At 41.2% G+C, this 18,896-nt stretch overlaps 1 pseudogene; it reads left to right on the forward strand.

Moving 5' to 3' along the window:
* The first annotated feature begins 5,989 nt into the window (after positions 1-5,989).
* LOC130138504 (bifunctional TH2 protein, mitochondrial-like) overlaps positions 5,990-18,896 on the forward strand; it is a 29,465-nt pseudogene continuing 16,558 nt past the window's right edge.

The raw sequence follows: 18,896 nt of genomic DNA on the forward strand, positions 1-18,896 counted from the left end.
TAGTAGTAAAAGCGAAATGATTAGTCTCTCCCAGCTTCCTTGTCTGACATAATTCTTTGATTATGTAATTAATTAAGCAAATTCGTACTATAGCCCCTCTAAGGTTTTTCGGCTCGCCCCTAGTTTTACAACTTTACTCGAGTTATATGCTGTCCGAGCGATGGCGCAATGACAAAACATCAAGTAGGATTATTCGAGTGAAGATTAGGGTGGTTTTGGAGTGATAACTAGGGTAGTTTACTAGTTTATCTCAAGAATATGCTCAATTAACTTAATCTCGAAGTCTAATGGGCTTGTACTTGATTTTGTACGGCCCCGACCCACTTCCACTTGGTTTCAAATCATCCAATCAATTTTCATGGAATTCCTATTTATCTGTTCAAACGATTAAATGAATCTTCTAACCCCACTTGATTAATCAATTATGGGACAAATTCGTACCCAAACTTGTCAGCTTAATTAAAAGCATCATTTCCTTGATTTCGCTACGTCTACGTCGGCGATTCCCAGCGGCAACTGGCCGAAATGACTCAGTTAAAATTTCGAACAAAGATTTGAGGTTACATTAGCAAAATCAGAACGTTATGACTGGATTGGCTCTTCGTAACAATAGGTTTATGACCGAATTGGTAATTTTTTTGGGTACTAATATTTTCGTTTGGGGGTCGAGATTAATCCCTAATTTTTCTATGCAATACGACGACTGACATTATTTATCTTAAGAATTTAGTTGATTAACTTAATCTCGAATAGCTAATGGGCTTGTGCTCGTTCTAAACATTAAAGCAAATAAAATTAAAGTGCCATGCTCAAATTTTATTTTTGTCGCAAATATAAAGAAGCTTATGGTACAAGATTAGACCCTCTTTCCATATAGCTTCCAAGTCCTAACTCATACAAAGAGCACACTAACTATAAAAAAAAATAAAAAAAAATAAAATCCGACTAAATTCTGTGTTTCTTTAGGTCTTTATTCCTCCATCGTCACCTCACCGCCTTCATCTTCATTGCATTTGATTTCGCACCGATTTGATCTTTGCCTCCAACTTCTTCTCGGCATCGCCGTCCTCGACCTCCTTTGCTTCAGACCTTCGACATCGCCTCTGTGATTACATCGCCGTCATCGTCGATCTTCACTTTGAGCTTCGAAGCCGCCACTTTGATCTCGTCCGACGGCCTGACCTCCGCCTCATCTCCGATCTTGCATGTTGGGCGGTGGAATGGCCTCAGCAGCTCCATCATCTTCGCCACTGCCGCCACGTCGTCCACCTTCTTCATCACCACGATCGACAACGGATCCCCTCTGTAGCGATCCCTCTCGAAGTTGGCCTCCTTCACGGCCTTGGCCTTGAGCTTCTTGCGCTTCTCAAACGTGCGGTCGCTGACCCTCTCCAGCTTCCTTATCTGCCCCCGGGTCCTCTCCAGCAGCTGCTCCAGCCAGTCAATCGTCGTCCTCTTGTCGGCCTTCCGGAGCTTCCGCTGGCATTTCTTGGGATTGTCGATCGAGATCGTCCCGCACTTGCCTGAGCTTCTCCTTGATGCTCCGCCTCGACTCCTTCAGCGCCGCGACCTCCTTCGAGGCCTCGAGGCAGCCAGATTGGAGCTTGTTGATCTTGTTCATGCTGTTGAAGAATCGCGAAATGTTTCTCTTCAACTCCATTATTCTTTTCTCTTTTTGTGAATGAGTTCGTGACTTTTAACGATGAACAGTGAATGACTTCTGCATGCGGCATGCAAGCCGCTTTATGTAGAGAAGCATGAGGCGGCTAATCGGGTTGAGGCGGTCACGGAGAATCTCGTCACAGCCACTCACGAGATTACACATGGCGGGTATGTCGGTGGGCCTATGTGTAACTCGGGGCTGATTACGTGACGTAACAGTTACCACCTGGATTTTATCAATTTCTTCTTATTTTTCTCCGCTCCGAAAAAGGACCGTACCTATAAGCTGAATATTGTTCTCCAAGTAAATACCCATTCAGCCTCTTCGGAGGTTATTACGTGGAAATTTCGACAGTTTATATGGGCAAAAACAAATGATAATTCTATTTTTCTAAATTATGGAAGTTTTCGTGACTTGAAATACCTATATTGTATGTTTATATATTTCCAAAATTTTTGTGGTTGGTGTGTATGTTGAAATGGCAAACGTTCATTATTAATACTGACAGTGCAAAATAAAAGTTAAACAGCAAATTACCAAAATAGAAAAGGATTCCTTTCTGGTTATGAAAAGGCCAAAGGGACCTGTTTGATTTGCTCTTTTTTTTTTTCTAAGAAAAAAAGTTATTGATTTTCTTGCATAAATTATAAATATCATTGAAAGCCTAGAAATCTACGAAAAATAATAAATGAATTTCTATATAAATAAAATAAAAGTTATTTAAGGTATACCATGTCATTGTAAGTTCTGTCAACACAAAAGGAAAACAATGCGATTCCTTGTTTAATTACTCTTCTTAACACAAAGAAGATTCAGTCATGTTTGTCACACTAAGAAGATTCAATCAAGATCCATGGCCATGCGTTCCGTGGATGATCATCCGCGGGGGCAATTCATTAACGGTGCTGCGGCGATTTTTGGATTGGATCGCTTAGCAAAGCAAAGAAGATCGTCGTTCTTAAATGCTCAGATTTGGAAAGAGATCAATCCACGAACAAAGAAACAATTTCAGACTCCTTCACAAGAATGTATATATACACACTGTTTCGCCGGAAATCGTTCCCGCGGTGAAATATAATTCACCGAAAGTCGTTCTTCGATTTTTACTAGAGGAGACCGGGTTCTGGGACTAATTCCGGATAGGAGTTATCCAGGCGGGAGCAAGAAATCCGATTATCTTGACTGATAACTCAAAATTCGTACATGTGACGAAGTTCGGCTTGTGTTTATAAATAACTCGAGATGAAACCGTCCGGTGGTGGCGGCATCCGAAGTTCATTGATACAATATTACGAAGCTACGGGCTTGGAAAAGTAAACAACTACAGTTACGGAAAGATAAAGTGCGATACTGGAAAGTAAAGATAAAAAGACAGCATTTTGGTTTTTATGTCCGGGGAGGGGGAGGGGGGTTGTTGGCAGCCGAGTGCTATTTATAATGTGAGCCTGGTAACCGTCTTTTGCCTTGTGTTCAACATACACCATTGGTCTTATCTTCACCGTTCATCGAATGACACCTGTCCACCAACTGCTATTGATCTCATCCTTTATCTGAGTTGATAACTGTTGTTGGACTCTTCTCACATTGCCACCTGTCCTTTCCGAAGGAAATAACCGTCGTTGAGCTCTTCCCTACGTGACACCTGTCCTCTCTGGAGGAAATAACCGTCGTCGAGCTCTTCCCTACATGACACCTGTCCTCCTCCGGAGGAAATAACTGTCATTGATCTCCTCTTTTTCGTGACACCTGTCCTTCCCGGAGGAAATAACCGTCATCGATCCCCTCTTTGCGTGATGCCTGTCCTTGGGAAATAGGGACCTTCATCGAGCTCTTTGAGGCCTGCCACCTATCTTTCCATAATAGATACGCTTGTCGAGCTCTTCCTGGCTTGACACTTGTCTCTCTATATCAGAGACCTTCATCGAACTCTTCCTGGCTTGACACCTATCTCTTTGTAGCAGAGACCTTCGTTGAGCTCTTCCTGACTTGACACCTGTCTCTCTATACCAGAGACCTTCGTCGAGCTCTTCCTGGCTTGACACCTGTCTCTCTGTAGCAGAGACCTTCGTCGAGCTTTTCCTGGCTTGACACCTGTCTCTCCTTGTCGATGGACTCGATGAGAACTTTTCGGCACTTGTTTGCTTCTTCTGAATTTTAAATTTCCCTCGGTGACGCCAAGATTACTGCTCTGTTTTGCTTACGTGAGCCATCTCGTACAGGCTACGTCATCTTTTGACATATATTATTTTATTTATTCCATTTATCGACATCCTAATTAATTATGGGTGTCAACATATGCCCCCTTTTAAAAGAATTAAATCGAAAAGAATTAATTCTTTTAAAGAGATGTGTTTGGCTCGACTGATTTCAACTTTGACGCCTCGTAACTTGCGTCTGCTGAAACTTTCCGTGATTTCTCATTTTATTCTGATACGTCACCTCAATCATTTTATAACTTTGGTTTATAAGGCACTGGTGACACCTGAGTTATATGGATTTGGTTAACCTGTCTCTATAACTCATGCATCTTCTTTTTCCTCTGCAATCTCCTCTTTTGAGTCCTTGTCATATTGCCCCTGGACCTTGAATTTCTCTTGATTCAAACCATTCGTCCTCAGGTGGATCGATTGGTACTTTCAAAGTCCTTGTATGGCTAGGTGTCACAGATAACTCATCTTCTCCTTCGTGTAGGTCATCAAATTCTTCACCCCATCTAGTTGCAACTACCTCCTCCGAATATTTGAGGGGTGGACCATAGTCAACATAGTAATCAAATTTACCACTAGGTTCTCCTAATGTTCCTATTCTCGGGTCACCCTCCTCATACCTCTGCTTGAAAGATTTCCACTTTGTTGGGCGTTGCCTCGAATTATGGATAATTCGGGTGTTTCGACTCTGATCCCAATGTCTACAACATATCGAATATTTCGAGACCGATTCCGATATCCAATCACTCTATTATGACTTTGGTGTTCGAATCGATCCCAGAAAGGTTTCTCTTGTGGCAAAATCTGTGTCGAAGGAGATCCTCTTGAGTCATAATTGATCTCTTCTTTACATCGAGCATATAGATGTGACTGCGTCATTTTTGCTTTAGACTTTAAAGACACCATTCCAGTCATCACAGAAAATGGGTCGACATCAACGTCCATAGGAGTTCTTTCCTTATCATCTGCAAATCTAATTTTCCCTTGTCGAATTGCTTCTTGAATGTTTTTCGTTATCACAATGCAATCGACTGTAATATGACTTCATTAGTGATGTCATTTACAATATTTCTTTCCTATAAGATCTTCCTTGCTCGGTATCACTTGACCCTTAGTGAGTTTGATTTGCCCATTAGGCAAAAGCAAATCGAATACCTCATCAACTTTATTTATATTGAAAGAGTAGTATTGCACATCCTTCGATTTCACCATAAACTTCCTTTCTCTTTTGCGCTAGCCGGCTTTAACGCAGGGCACGTATATGGCTTCTCTATTATCATCTTTGCCACTGCTACCTCAGCATATTCCGATTCATCTTCGTCGACCAGTGTTTCGTCAACAAAATTCATCTCATGTCTAACATGCTTTCGAACCTTCTCTTTTAGAAAGTTTTCACGTTTCACAGCAATGGAATTTAATGAAAATAGATCATGATATGCATGTCCCACCATTCTTTCTCTAATGGCAAATTTTAAGCCGTTAAATGCAAACTCAGCAAACGTCTTCTCTGGTAATGGAACGAGACATCTATTCCTTGCCTTTCTAAATCGAAGCATGTACTGATCAACGGACTCATTATTATATTGTTTCATAGCCGACAAATCCGCAACAGACATATCCGGCACAGCTATTTGAAACTGACTATGAAACATCTTTTCCATTTGATCCCAAGTAAATACAGAGTGAGGTGGTAGAGATATGTACCAGGTAAAAACAGTCTTGGATAATGACAGTGGAAATAGTCACAATTTCCAATGGTCTCCATATGTAGCATCTCCACACAAAGCAGTGAATCGATTGATATGTTCCTATGTCGACTGATCATCGTCACCAGTAAACAGATTAAACTCTAGCATCTTAAATCCTCTTAGGTATGGAACTGCATCCATCAATTCCAGATATGGTTTTCTGTACACCTGCCTAAAACCTCCCGTATAAGCACCATATTGCCGTAACGTCTGATCAACCACGTATTGATTCTGCCCAGCTGGGATAACGACTTGTGGTGCAATTGCTTGAGCCGCCTGCATAACTTGAGGCATCACATGAGGCGCATTGGGTTGTAGAAATTGATGCATTTGGTATTGTGGCACTGGTGATTGTGGTATTAGCTGTGGTAATGGGTATTGTGGTGCTAGTTGTGGATATTGCGAAACAGGATTTTGTGCTAATGGTTGTGGCGGTTGTACAACTGGGTTTTGTGGCAATGGTTATGGCGGTGGAAATTGGTACTGCGGTAGTGGGTGCGGTGGTGTTAAAACTCTCCCTTAAACCTGTACATTAGTATTTGGCCTAAACAGAGTCTGGGGAAGACTAGATTGGGCAGCAAAATCACTTGACAGCACATTATCGATTGGTTGATACATGGCAGTATACTGAGGTATCAAATTTGTGTTAACTGCATTAGCTTGAACTTCATTTGTCGTCATTTGGCCATACGTTTGGCCTATCAACGCGTTCTCTCCCCTCGAAGAATTCTCACTAGTGTAAGAGGCATAGCTCGCCTTGTGATCCCAACACTAGGGAGTGTGGCAACGGACTGCCCGAGACTTGCCGCTACGCGGGAGGAAGCAGGGGTAGTTGATGGCTGGGTAGAATTTATCGATGGGCTTTGCCTGCAAGTAATTTCCTGAACCGTGTTGATAAACAATGACCTAACAATATCAGCTACCCTAGTGACCAAATTAGCTAGATCATTGCGCTGTTCTTCCATGATTCTTCTCATAGTGGCAAGTGTAACCAGATTCGGCTCCAATTGCCTTCTCTGTTCTTCAGTAATATTCCTGGGAATATCTATTTCCTCTGCTTGTCCTTGTTTTGCCACTGATCCGTCCATTTGATGATTCCGCATGTGTCATCCTCCTTACAACAGGATTCATGGGTGCACTGCTCCCTGCTACGTTGTCATTCTGGTCCAATTGGCTCTGACTTCTTGTCCATGCCATCGTGACTCCTCCAATTGACCACGTAGGTCCCACTGGGCGTGCCAAATTTATGTTTAACTGTAAATCGCTCCTGTGGCAAAATATAATTCATCGAAAGTCGTTCTTCAGTTTTTACTAAAAGAGATCAGGTTTTGGGTCTAATTCCGAATAGGAGTTATCCAGGCGGGAATAAGAAATCCGATTATCCTGACTGATAACTCAAAATTCGCACAGTGACAAAGTTTGGCTTATGTTTATAGATAAATCAGACGAATCTGTCTAGTGGTTGGCGGCGTCTGAAGTTCGTCGATACAATATTAAGAAGCTACTGGGCTTGGAAAAGTAAACAACTATAGCTAAGGAAAGATAAAGTGCGATACTGGAAAGTAAAGATAAAAAGACAGCATTTTGGTTTTTATGTGCAGGGGGGCTTGTTGGCAGTCGAGTACTATTTATAATGTGAGCCTAGTAACTGTCTTTTGCCTTGTGTTCAACATCCACCATTGGTCTCATCTTCGCCGTTCATCGAATGACACCTGTCCACCAATTGCTATTGATCTCATCCTTTATCTAAGTTGATAACCATTGTCGAACTCTTCTCACAGTGCCACCTGTCCTTTTCGAAGGAAATAACCGTCGTCGAGCTCTTCCCTACGTGACACCTGTCCTCTCCGGAGGAATAACCGTCGTTGAGCTCTTCCCTATGTGACACATGTCCTCCTCCGAAGGAAATAACTGTCATCGACCTCCTCTTTTTCGTGACACCTGTCCTTCCTAGAGGAAATAATCGTCATCGATCTCCTCTTTGCGTAATACCTATCCTTTCCGAAGGAAATAACCGTCATCGATCTCCTCTTTGCGTGACACCTGTTCTTTCCGGAGGAAATAACCGTCATCGATCCCCTCTTTGCGTGACGCCTGTCCTTGGGAAATAGGGACCTTTATCGAGCTCTTTGAGGCTTGCCACCTGTCTTTCCGTAACAGATACCCTTGTCGAGCTCTTCCAGGCTTGACACTTGTCTCTCTGTATCAGAGACCTTCATCAAACTCTTCCTAGCTTGACACCTGTCTCTTTGTAGCAGAGACCTTCGTCGAGCTCTTTCTAGCTTGACACCTGTCTCTTTGTAGCAGAGACCTTCGTCGAGCTCTTCCTGGCTTGACACCTGTCTCTCCTTGTCGATGGACTCGATGAGAACTTTCTGGCACTTGTTTGCTTCTTCTGAATTTTAAATTTCCCGCCGGTGACTGCCAGTACTTGCCAGCTGTTTTGCTTACGTGAGCCATCTCGTACAGGCTACGTCATCTTTTGACATTTATTATTTTATTTATTCCATTTGTCGATATCCTAAGTTATTATGGGTGTCAACACACACAGGCCACGAAGTAGGGAGATGAGAAAAAGAAGAGGGGAGAAGAGAAAAAAAGAACGAGACTTTCACTTTCATTTTTATTTTGCTGGAAAAAGTCTAATAAAGGTAGGCTTCTCTGCATCTTGATGTTCTTGAGGTAGGATAAGTGAGTCTTTGTTTCCGGCGGTTCAGGACTGGTTGAGTTTGAGAATGAGCATTCCAAGGACCTCTATTTCACTTCGCCGTGCTCATGCTTACCTTATTGTCAGTGTCTTTTTGGTGGGTTTGTTTACCCTCCAATAAACTGGAGAAATAACCTTTAGTTTTTATCTACGTGCGTTTAGTAGTTCTCGCGTTCATTTTTATGCCCCTAAATTCGTTGTTTACTGTTGTCTGTTCACCTGTTCGCTTCGAAGGCTTGCTGGTCATGATGTATTGGGCTTCAAATATGGAGATTCTAGCTTTATTACTATGTTACTTTGATCATCCATGGTGACGCATAACTTCTGTGTGAATTCCGCGACGATTTAATATCGTTTTGTCATGTCTATGTGACGCATGGTGACGTTGATCCTTGCTGTCCGTGCTCATTCCATGCTCAAACTATCAACGGTTGACTGCATTTACATTTTTTTATAACTTGACATGTCGATTCATGTAGAAGAATGTCGTAATGGTACCCGTGTTTGTTTCTAGTCAAATCGTCACATTTCAAGCCTGTAAACATGTTGAAAATGATAGACAGGCTTGCTGTCCAGATTTGACTGTTGATCTTAATGAGAAATATTCAGCTTGGTTTGTATGTCATCTAGGAACAAACTGCGTTTGATCCAGTTCTTGTATGTATGTGTCCTATATTTGCTGGGATATAGACAAGTAGCATGCTGTCTAGGTTTGATGTGAACTGAGTTGAAGGTTCTTTGGTGTCATCTACACGTCATTTGGGTTACATTAGTAGATACATTCATGCAGGAAAGCATCACATTGAATCCATGTTCACCTCTCGTTAAATTGATGAGTCTTCACGCCGTGGTATACATGGAACCCAATCTGTTACTTTCTGGTCATCCCTTTTTGAGTTCGAATTGTCATGATTCCAATCCTGTTCAAGCATTATTTTGATTGTTCATGATAAAGAATTAAGGCGTAAATGAGTCCATAGCCATAGCCCGCATGCTTTGTGTCACGTGAGTGCCTAATCATGTTCTCCTAGGATAGAAAGGAGGAAAAGCAAAAAAATTAGCATCCTAGTAATAGGGTTTTATTTAATGTGGTTCAAGTTCATGCTCAGTTTACCATATAGTTTGTATGCTTAGGTTAGCACTAATGTTGATCCATGTTATTTAAATTATGAATGGAAAATGACAAATAAATAAAAAAGGATTTACATTTAGCGTGAAACCATGCTCTTAAGCATGTACATTTCACAATTAGTGATATCTCCTGTTAGGATTGCATTTGATGTTAATTTAGAAAATACGAAAAAGATTAGTGGTCTTTTGTACTAGTGAGTTGCATGTGTATGGTTGGATTAGTCGACCGCTTTAGCATAACACACATGTCATGGTTGCCATTTATTTATTTTAAAAATATGCATAGTTAAATTTAAAAATAAGTTTAATTTTGAGCATTTCTTACGGGGTCCTGTCCCAGGGCGTAATAACAAGGCCATGTAATATTCTTTGCCCGACTAGTATCGGGTTTTCCTTTCCCGCGTTTACTTTCAAGACATTTCAATTTCTTGTTTGTTTACTTACCACACCACTTCTCAATAAATTGACACTACATTTGGTCGTCCGGATTTCTAGTCAGGATAGGACAGGATAGGATAGGATAAGAAATCCACGAATTTTGTTGTATCCTATTTACTGTTTGGTGAACTACGGATTTAAAGTCAAATATTTTTTGGCAAAATGACACATTAAGTGCCATAAGTTGTGTATGGAGATCACTTTGGTGCCATAACTTTTTTTCGGATCACTTTGGTGCCAACTTTTTTTAAAAACGATTGCTTTAGTGCCAATGCTGACATGGCCGTTGGAAATTTGATGTGGCTCTTTTTTTATTAATTTCCAATACTGACATGGCTCGTCGGAAATCTGACGTGGCTCTTTTTTTGGCCGGAATTTTCGCCGGAGTCACTAAAGTGATCTCTTTTCCTCCGACTTGGCACCAAAGTGATCCAAAAAAAAGTTATGGCACCAAAGTAATCTCCTTACATAACTTATGGTATTTATAGTGTCCTTTTGCCGATATTTTTATATCACATCCTATCTATTGTTTGGTAGAAATTGGATATCAATATAAAAATATCATGAACATAAATCCAGCAAATTTAAGTCACAAATAGCATATTAAAAACATACACAGCATTCTTAGCCAAGAATCCAGCATATTCTGACTTATACAACATTCATAACAAGAAATCAACATCTTTTTGAACATGTACAGCAAGAACAATAATGAATCCAGTAAATTTGAGCCATATACAGTCATATTCCGCGAGCATACAATGCAGCGGGTGCACAAATTGAACAAGTAGCACATCCTGAAATGAATATTTTGCAAGCTAATAGTGATAACTGAAATAAACCACCATGTACTTGCACGTACATTGTGAGCACAATACAAACGATACTCGAACATGTCCATCGCATGTGAAGTGGATTCTCAATCCGAATTAGAGCTGCAATTAGTATTCGAAAAAAAAAAGTTACAACTCCACATGTGAACAATTTGCGATTATAAAAGATTTCTCTACATCAACACCAAAACAATTGTGATACGGGCAATTTGAACACCTCAAGCTCAAAAATATATTCAGAGGCTCTCGGTTTAGACCACAATTCAGTCACATAACCAAATGAGTATTTAATTCACTGAGAACAAAGTAAACCGAAGCATTGAGGGAAAGAGAATTCTCATGAACATTTCATCAAATAGGTTATGTGACTATCTCAAATTCAATTCGCAACCTGAATCTATCTAGATTAGTACACAACGTTTGCAATCAAAGCAATGAACTCAAACATAACATCATCACCGAGTCACAGCAATCTCATTCAAAGCCTATATATTGATTGAATCTTTCCTTTGGATTGCTTAGATCGATACCTTACTTCCCTCGTTATAAATCCAATCGAATCCTTTGCCGATCATCGCGTGTCGCAGAGAGGAAGACTATGAGAACAGGAAAGTCCTTAAGTGGTGGAAGACTGCGGCAAAATTGGCATTGGCAAGAAGTGGAGGAGATCGGACTTCATAGATGATGGACACCTAGGAGGAAGAGGAAGACAATGAGGATGATGATTTCAGTGGCGGCGACCGGGGAAGAGGCAGCGTGCGAAGAGGAGATTGGGGCTAGAGTTCTTCGATCTTGAGCCTCAGGTTGACAACGATGAGGAAGAGGATGAGGACGATGTTGAGGTCGATATGTGAAAGAGCGTTTCTTCATGAGAAATTCTATCCGGGTCTAGCCCACCTCCCCCCTAGGATTTTTTTATTCGGGCTATATCCCCTTTATATCCCTCTTTATCCTATCCTGAACAGCCACCAAACACAGGATAAGATGAAACATATTCTATCCCGACTTCTATCCGGATGACCAAACGCAGCCTGAGTGTTGATTTCTTTCCTAGATTAGGTTAGGACTAGTCTAGATATTGGAGAAAACATCCCTTACAAAAACATTTGCATGATCACTCGGTGGCTTTGGATACCTTTTAGGTTTATAATTATGCATGATCACTTAGATAATCAATCTTCCAAGTTAGTGGTACCGAAAGGGCATTGTCGCGACCTCCCTGCGGCGCGGCCCCGCCTTTTCTAATGCCGGGCTGCCAAGGTTCAGGGGGTAAAAGGCTAATGGATTGCTAATTCTAAACTTAGGGACTTAACTCGGACTCTCCTAAGCCCCTACCAACTCGCGACTTACGGTTTGAGTTATTAACATGTAAATTGATTTTATCTAGGAGTCACTAGTAATCAGTTTGGGGTGGGTTGATTAGAAACCCAACTAAGGTGACGGGAGAATCATCTTACTCCTACGAACCAGAGATTAAATGAGTTCCGAAACTTGGTTATACTAGTCGAGTGACTAGTGCCTTTTCGGTACATTTCATCCTGTTCATTTTAGAAAATATTTATCAGTCAATTTGGATTGACCTTAAGACTTATCTCCTGACACGTGAGATGATCAAGTGAGCGCACAATCATTAATGATGAACAGTCAAGATAGATATGCAACTTAGATTTCTAATCCTAACTAGAGCGACAATATTCAACACATGACAATTTATGCAATTATATACTAACTAGAAATAAAATATGAAATCCTACAGTAGAGTCCTATAGGATTATCTGATTTAGACATAATTATTAATCAAATAATTCACATAATTTAGAAAATTATTGAAAATACTAATTTCTAAACTATCTCCTAATTAAAAAAAAGTAAGTTTTCTTTATTTTTTTATTTTTTTAAAAGTAATGTTATTAAATAAAAAAATATAATATTAATATAATATTAAATCGGGTCTATTTGGCTGATCCAGATCGGGTTAGAACTAACTCAGGTCAACGAACTTGACCCAAATTGGTTGACCTAGGTCTGATCTTTAGATCCGAATCGGGTCGGAGGTCAGCCTGAGTTTGGGACCAGGGTCTTAAATCAAATTGGGCTTGGTCTGGTAGTAAATGACAAAACAAGGCCGAAACTCATGTGCACAGCCACACGAGAATGCAGATTGAGCAAGATCTGGCTATTGGCCGGCCATCTCACCCGACCACTGGCCTTACTTGCCTTGGCACCTGGGGTCAAGGCGGCGTCCGTTTGGCTGGCCAAGGTGGTCGGCCACAATGGCCGTCGTCCAAGCTCCGGCCGGGGTTTTTTTAGCCCAAACGTCGGTTGGAGCTTGGCTGGCGGACCTAGGGTAATTTTTGGCCTTCCTTGGTCTCACCTAGCCACCACATGGCCAGGAACGGCTTCTCGACTCGTCGACCAACCTAGAGATCGCCGGCCGAGACTCAATCAAATGGGACTTCACTCAGGCATTTTGATAAAAAAGTTGGTGTGCACGACTAGAATAAGGGGTTTCAGGCCTCTCTCGAGGCTCAAACCTGCTCTGGCGACCATGACTCGCCTCCGACGGTGACGTATGGACTATGGGGAGAATCGGTATGCATAGATTCGCATGAAACGGCCGGCGCGAGTCTCGGCCAACTGATGAACCATAACAGGGAAAATAGGGGCTAAAGATAGCTTATTGGTTGGGGCTATTTATGGGGGATCGTTAGTCGGTCTACGGACAATGGCGAGGGTGGCTGCTTTCCTTTGCAACCTGCAAACGCTCAAAACTCGCTCTTTTCTCTCTAGAATTTGGCCGAACCTCTTGGGATAAAATGGCCGACCCCTTGGAATTTTTGGGTGACCTTTCTCCCTCTGTTATCATGGCTTTATAGCTAAGGCAGCTACTTGCTCCCTCCCCTCTCCACCACTCAATCTCTGCTCTCTCTAAACTTTCGTGGCGTGTCCTTGCTTGGGCACCACGGTCCGCCTCCTGTCCGGCCAAGACATGCAATGCATGGGGGGGGGGAAGTGTCGTGGAAGGCGGAGGAAGAGAGGAAAAGAGAGAGAGGGTTGGTGGGTTGGGTTGGCCTAGCTCACGGGGGGAAAAGAAGAAGGAAAAAAGAAAAATGGGCCGGGCCTGAGGCGAAAGAAAACCTGACCGTCGCTCGACCCGATTCGAGTTTTTTTTTTCTTTTTAATTTTCTTATATTAAAGAAAATGCATTCTAATAATGCAAAATGCAGTTAACATTTACATGTCATGCAATTTAATGAAAATATTTTTGTTTAGAGGTTAAAAATTTAATATCTAATTTTTGCATAATAAATTTTAATTGGGTGAGAAAAATTTAGGTGTCAAAAGGCGTTAATATAAATATTAGCGTAATCAAGTTCCCGAATCTAGAAATTCTGGTTGCGTAGAAATCAAGACAACACTCCCACGTCTTAATTGGGTTGTAGCCGACCCCCAACAATGACTAGTGTAACGCCCCCACCTCGGGGTCATAAACGTGACGTCCCGTTTAATATTATCTTTCGTTACATACAAACGGAAGCATATCTCGGGACAATCACAATCAATACACACAGCGGAAATAAGACACGAAGCATCATGAGCAAATCTTAGGCAAAAGGACACTATAAGTGCCATAACTTGTGTACGGCGCTCACTTTGGTGCCATAACTTTTTTTCGGATCACTTTGGTGCCAAGTCGGAGGAAAAACAATCACTTAAGTGTCATAACTTTTTTTTGGATCACTTCAGTGCTAAAATTTTTGAAAAATGATCACTTAAGTGCTAAAATTTTTGAAAAACGATCATTTAAGTGTTAAAATTTTTGAAAAACGATCACTTAAGTGCCAATCTCCGGCGAGCCACGTCAGCTTCAGAAATTAATAAAAAAAATGCCACGTCAGATTTCCGGCGAAAAATTATGTACGGTACCGGAGTTGGCACTTAAGTGATCGTTTTTCAAAAATTTTAGCACTTAAGTGATCGTTTTTCAAAAATTTTAGCACTAAAGTGATCCAAAAAAAAGTTATGGCACTAAAGTGAGCGCCGTACACAAGTTATGGCACTTGTAGTGTACTTTTGCCGCAAATCTTATGTTTACAGTGCATGCAAACATATTTTAACAAGCCCTTCGGGCCATGGCAAGCAACACATATTTTTATAGCCGACTATGAATAGCAAAACTTGACTTGGGTTATCCTATACCTACTACGACTTTTTGCTCCTCGCTTCTTCACCTCCACCCCGGTCCCATCTGCCTGGCCATCTCACATCCCACTCGTGGCTTTATCCCGGAGCTGGCCTGCCCACATCGCCAAAGCACCATTGAACCTACATAGGAATCCAACCCATTCTCCGTTCGCATAGCGATACCACGCCATAGACGGATGAGGCACCAAGTCCGTTAGGCACTCATTGAACATCACAAGCGTCGTGATTCTGCGATAGGCGTGGTCTTCTTTGACATCTATCACGGTGAGCACTTCGACTCTCTACTCCATGGGATTGCCAATGCGGGCTGAGGGAGATGCCATCCTATGGACTTGAAAAAGGGAAACAACGGGGAATGAGTCGGGGAGATTTAGCAAGTGAAAACACTAATATGAAGTGAGGATATATCGATTGTCGTTAACATAAGTTGGCCCTCACCGCACCCGCATTGATGACAGATCAATAGCAAAGTTCAAACAAGAGAACATCACGCATGGCCACATCATGTACACTTTACCAACCAAGGCTCGGTTCTATCTCAAAACAACATCAAACATGAAACATGATTAAACTCAGAAAATGAACCAACTACAACCAACCAAACGATCAAGAAACGGTCCAAGCAAACCACATCACAACGCATCTCAACATCCTTTCCCGATATTAGGGAATTCACTTACACAACAACTAACAAAATTAGAGAACGGGCTAGAAACGGGTGAGCTCGGGAAATTTCGAGCTTTCTCCTTGCTTTCTTCTTGCTTGGCTGAGCAAACCTAGGCCTACAAAGGCCTAACCGTGAGCTCTTGGGTGGAAACGAGGAGAAACATGGGCCGGTTTGGGACTTCTAGGGCGTGAGCTTCTCGTCCAAAATGTGAGAAAACTAGAAACAAAAGGAGAGGAAGATGGTGGATGGTGTTAGCGTGAGATGTTGGCGTGAGAATGAAGAGAAGGGGAGGGAGGGGGGGGGGGGGTTAAGGGTGTCTTGCTATTTATAGGACTCTTAGAACTTCCTAGAAACCCTAGACTAAACCAATAAGAGAGGTGCTATAAGTCAAGTTTCATGATGGCATACATTTAATGCCATTAAAAGCTATTAATGGACTAAAATGATGAAGAGACCAACCTTATCTTCACCTCATTGGCTCTCTCTCTCTCTCTCTCTCTCTCTCTCTCTCTCTCCCCTTGGCCGAATGGCCTTGGTTATCAAGATTCCATTATAGAATCATTCCAGAAGAAAACATTTCAGCTTCTGCCACTATATGTAAAGCCTCATTTTCCCTTTCATATGACCTCCAATAAAAGTGTAACATATCTCATTTGAAATATCATAACGTGTAAATTAAATCACCAGAAGACATCAAGTCGAAATTCTAACGTTCTCGGATAGAAAATGCTGAATCTTTGAAATTTGACAAAACCGGACAGCTTTGCACTATTCACGAAATCGGACTTGAAAATATAGTAAATGAACTCGGAAAATTCTCAAATTTGAATATGTCATAAACAAGGTCTTAACAAACATTTCTCGTGAGAACACAAAATCGGAATCTTTTTGTAAACACCATTTTTAGCAGCTCAAAGACAGACTAAAAATAGTTCACTAGAATAGAATTCTTATTTCTCAAAGTAAGCTCTGTCTAGAATCCAAATTATCTCAAAAAATTTCCAAATTTATATACGTTATAGAAAAGAAGTTCTCAACAACTTTTGTGAATGAAACTTTACCAAAATCGGCCCAGAAAAGCTTGTAGAAAATTAAGAAAGTGGGAACATCACTGAAATACCCATTCTGGGCAGTTTTACACGGTCCGAAAATCAGGCCATCGTACCACTCATATCAACTCCAAAAATTCTGAAATTAAAGTATGTAAAACTTCAAGATGTTTGGAGAAACTTTCAAGAAGGAAATGTTTGGAAATTCGGATCACAAAAGTTTCCATAAAAATAACAAAACGAAGGGGTACAAAGGATCCGAAATAGGATTTTCCAAAACAAGAGTAAAAATATTAGTTCCGATTAGAAAACCACCAAACTTAAACCATGGACATTTTTCAGGGACTAAAATTGAGGATGTTACAACTAGTGGCGATTCCTAGAAAATGATTAGATTGCTAAGAACTTAAAAACAAAACCCAATGTCCCACTGGGTATGATCTTGAGAGAGACTGCACCTAAATCGATGGGCCATTGGCCCGCATTTTGGGCAATATCCCCAAAAAAGTTCCTTGTTCCCCAAACGAAAAAAGAGGGTCGTGACAAAAGGGTCTTGAGAATTAGGAAATGTCAACGTATTCGTCCAATGAAGATCCCCTTGACGATGAGAACGTAATCCTATGTTTGGAATCTCTTCGACAGTCCCTATCGAGATTTGTGTGTCTGTGCACGGAGGTGCTGCTGATCTTTAATGGGCCGTAAGGTAGGGCGAAAATTTCAACCACGATGGTTGTTTTTGAAACATTTAAAGAAAAGCTGCTAGGAACACAAATCAAGTATACAAAGGAATATGGCCAAAAAGAGAAAGTCGACATCTCTCTTCTTCATACAATTTGAGCACAGCCCTTCTTTCACATCCACAAAATTCCAAGAAATAAAGTAAGATAAATCGCACAACAAGAATCATCGCATTCTACTCTTAATACTATTTCAACCCCCTTCCCCCCGAATAAAAATAAAAATAAAAATAAAGAGTAGACAGCACTTATTTTCGATATAATTTACCCATTAAAATTACAATCGAATTCGCATAAATAGCTTATCCTCCCCATTTTTTTTTATTTTATTGATTTGAGGATTAGTCCAAAGAAAAAGAAAAGGATAAGAGAGAGAGAGAGAGAGAGAGAGAGAGAGAGAGAGAGAGAGAGAGAGAGAGAGAGAGAGAGAGAGAGAGAGAGAGAGAGAGAGAGAGAGAGAGAGAGAGAGAGAGTACACAAGACCCCCTCGTTTGGACACACCCCGAGTATCTTGAAAGCGAATCACAGCCGTCCAAATCCTACACATGCGGGCCCCCACACAAGAAAGGATCAGATGGATCGCATGTCGTTCTGATCATCAACATTTGGGGCGGGGCTCCGATTTGTGGGCTCCACGCTCCTTATGCTGGGAAGGATGATCAGCTGGATGTCCTCATTGCGGTAAACGTAGGCGAGCCCACCGTGCCTTGTCAGATCCATGCCGTCTTTCTCATCATCGCCATATGCTCAGCAGCTTCAACTTATGGAGCCCATAAACAGCAGGCCCATCGTGGCCATGACTTGCCCCGTGATCACCAGGATCTCTACGATTTGGGCCACCACGATATGTCATAAAAAAAGGCCTTAAAAAACATTTCCTGTGAAGAACACAAAATCTAAATCTTTTTGTAAACATAACTTTTAGTAACTAAAAGACAGACTAAAAACAGTTCGTTGGAAAAAAAATCCTTGCTTCTCACAGTAAGCTCTTTTCGAACCCAAATCATCTCAAAAAATTCCCAAATTTATATATGTTATAGAGAAAAAAATTCTCAACAACTTTTGTCAGGAAGTTTGTTCAAACTCAGCGCAAAAAGTTTGTAGAAAATCGAGAAAGTATAAACATCACAGAAATATCCATTCTGGGCAGTTTTACACGGTCCGAAAATAAGGTGATCGTCCAACCCAAATCAAGTCCAAAATTTCCAAAATTAAAGTATGTAAAACTTTAAGATGTTTAGAAAATTTTTTAAGAAAGAAGTGTTCGGAAATTCGAATCATCAAAATCTCCAAAAAAATAACAAAACGAGGTAGCACCAGGGACCCGAAACTTGATTTTCCAGAACAAGAGTAAAAATTAGCTCCGAATGGGAAAACCACCAAATTTGATTCAATAAAACTCAATTCTAGCAAAATCAAGGGTGTAGGAAGATTGGAAGGCTTAGAAATGAGTCTTATCTCCTTGCTCACAGGTACAAGTAGAGTACGTGTCGCGTTCAAGATTGATCCC

This window comes from Syzygium oleosum, unplaced genomic scaffold, assembly GCF_021117445.2.
Source record: "Syzygium oleosum isolate NSW1041296 unplaced genomic scaffold, Sole_v2.1 Sole_v2.06, whole genome shotgun sequence".
Lineage (NCBI taxonomy): Eukaryota > Viridiplantae > Streptophyta > Magnoliopsida > Myrtales > Myrtaceae > Syzygium > Syzygium oleosum.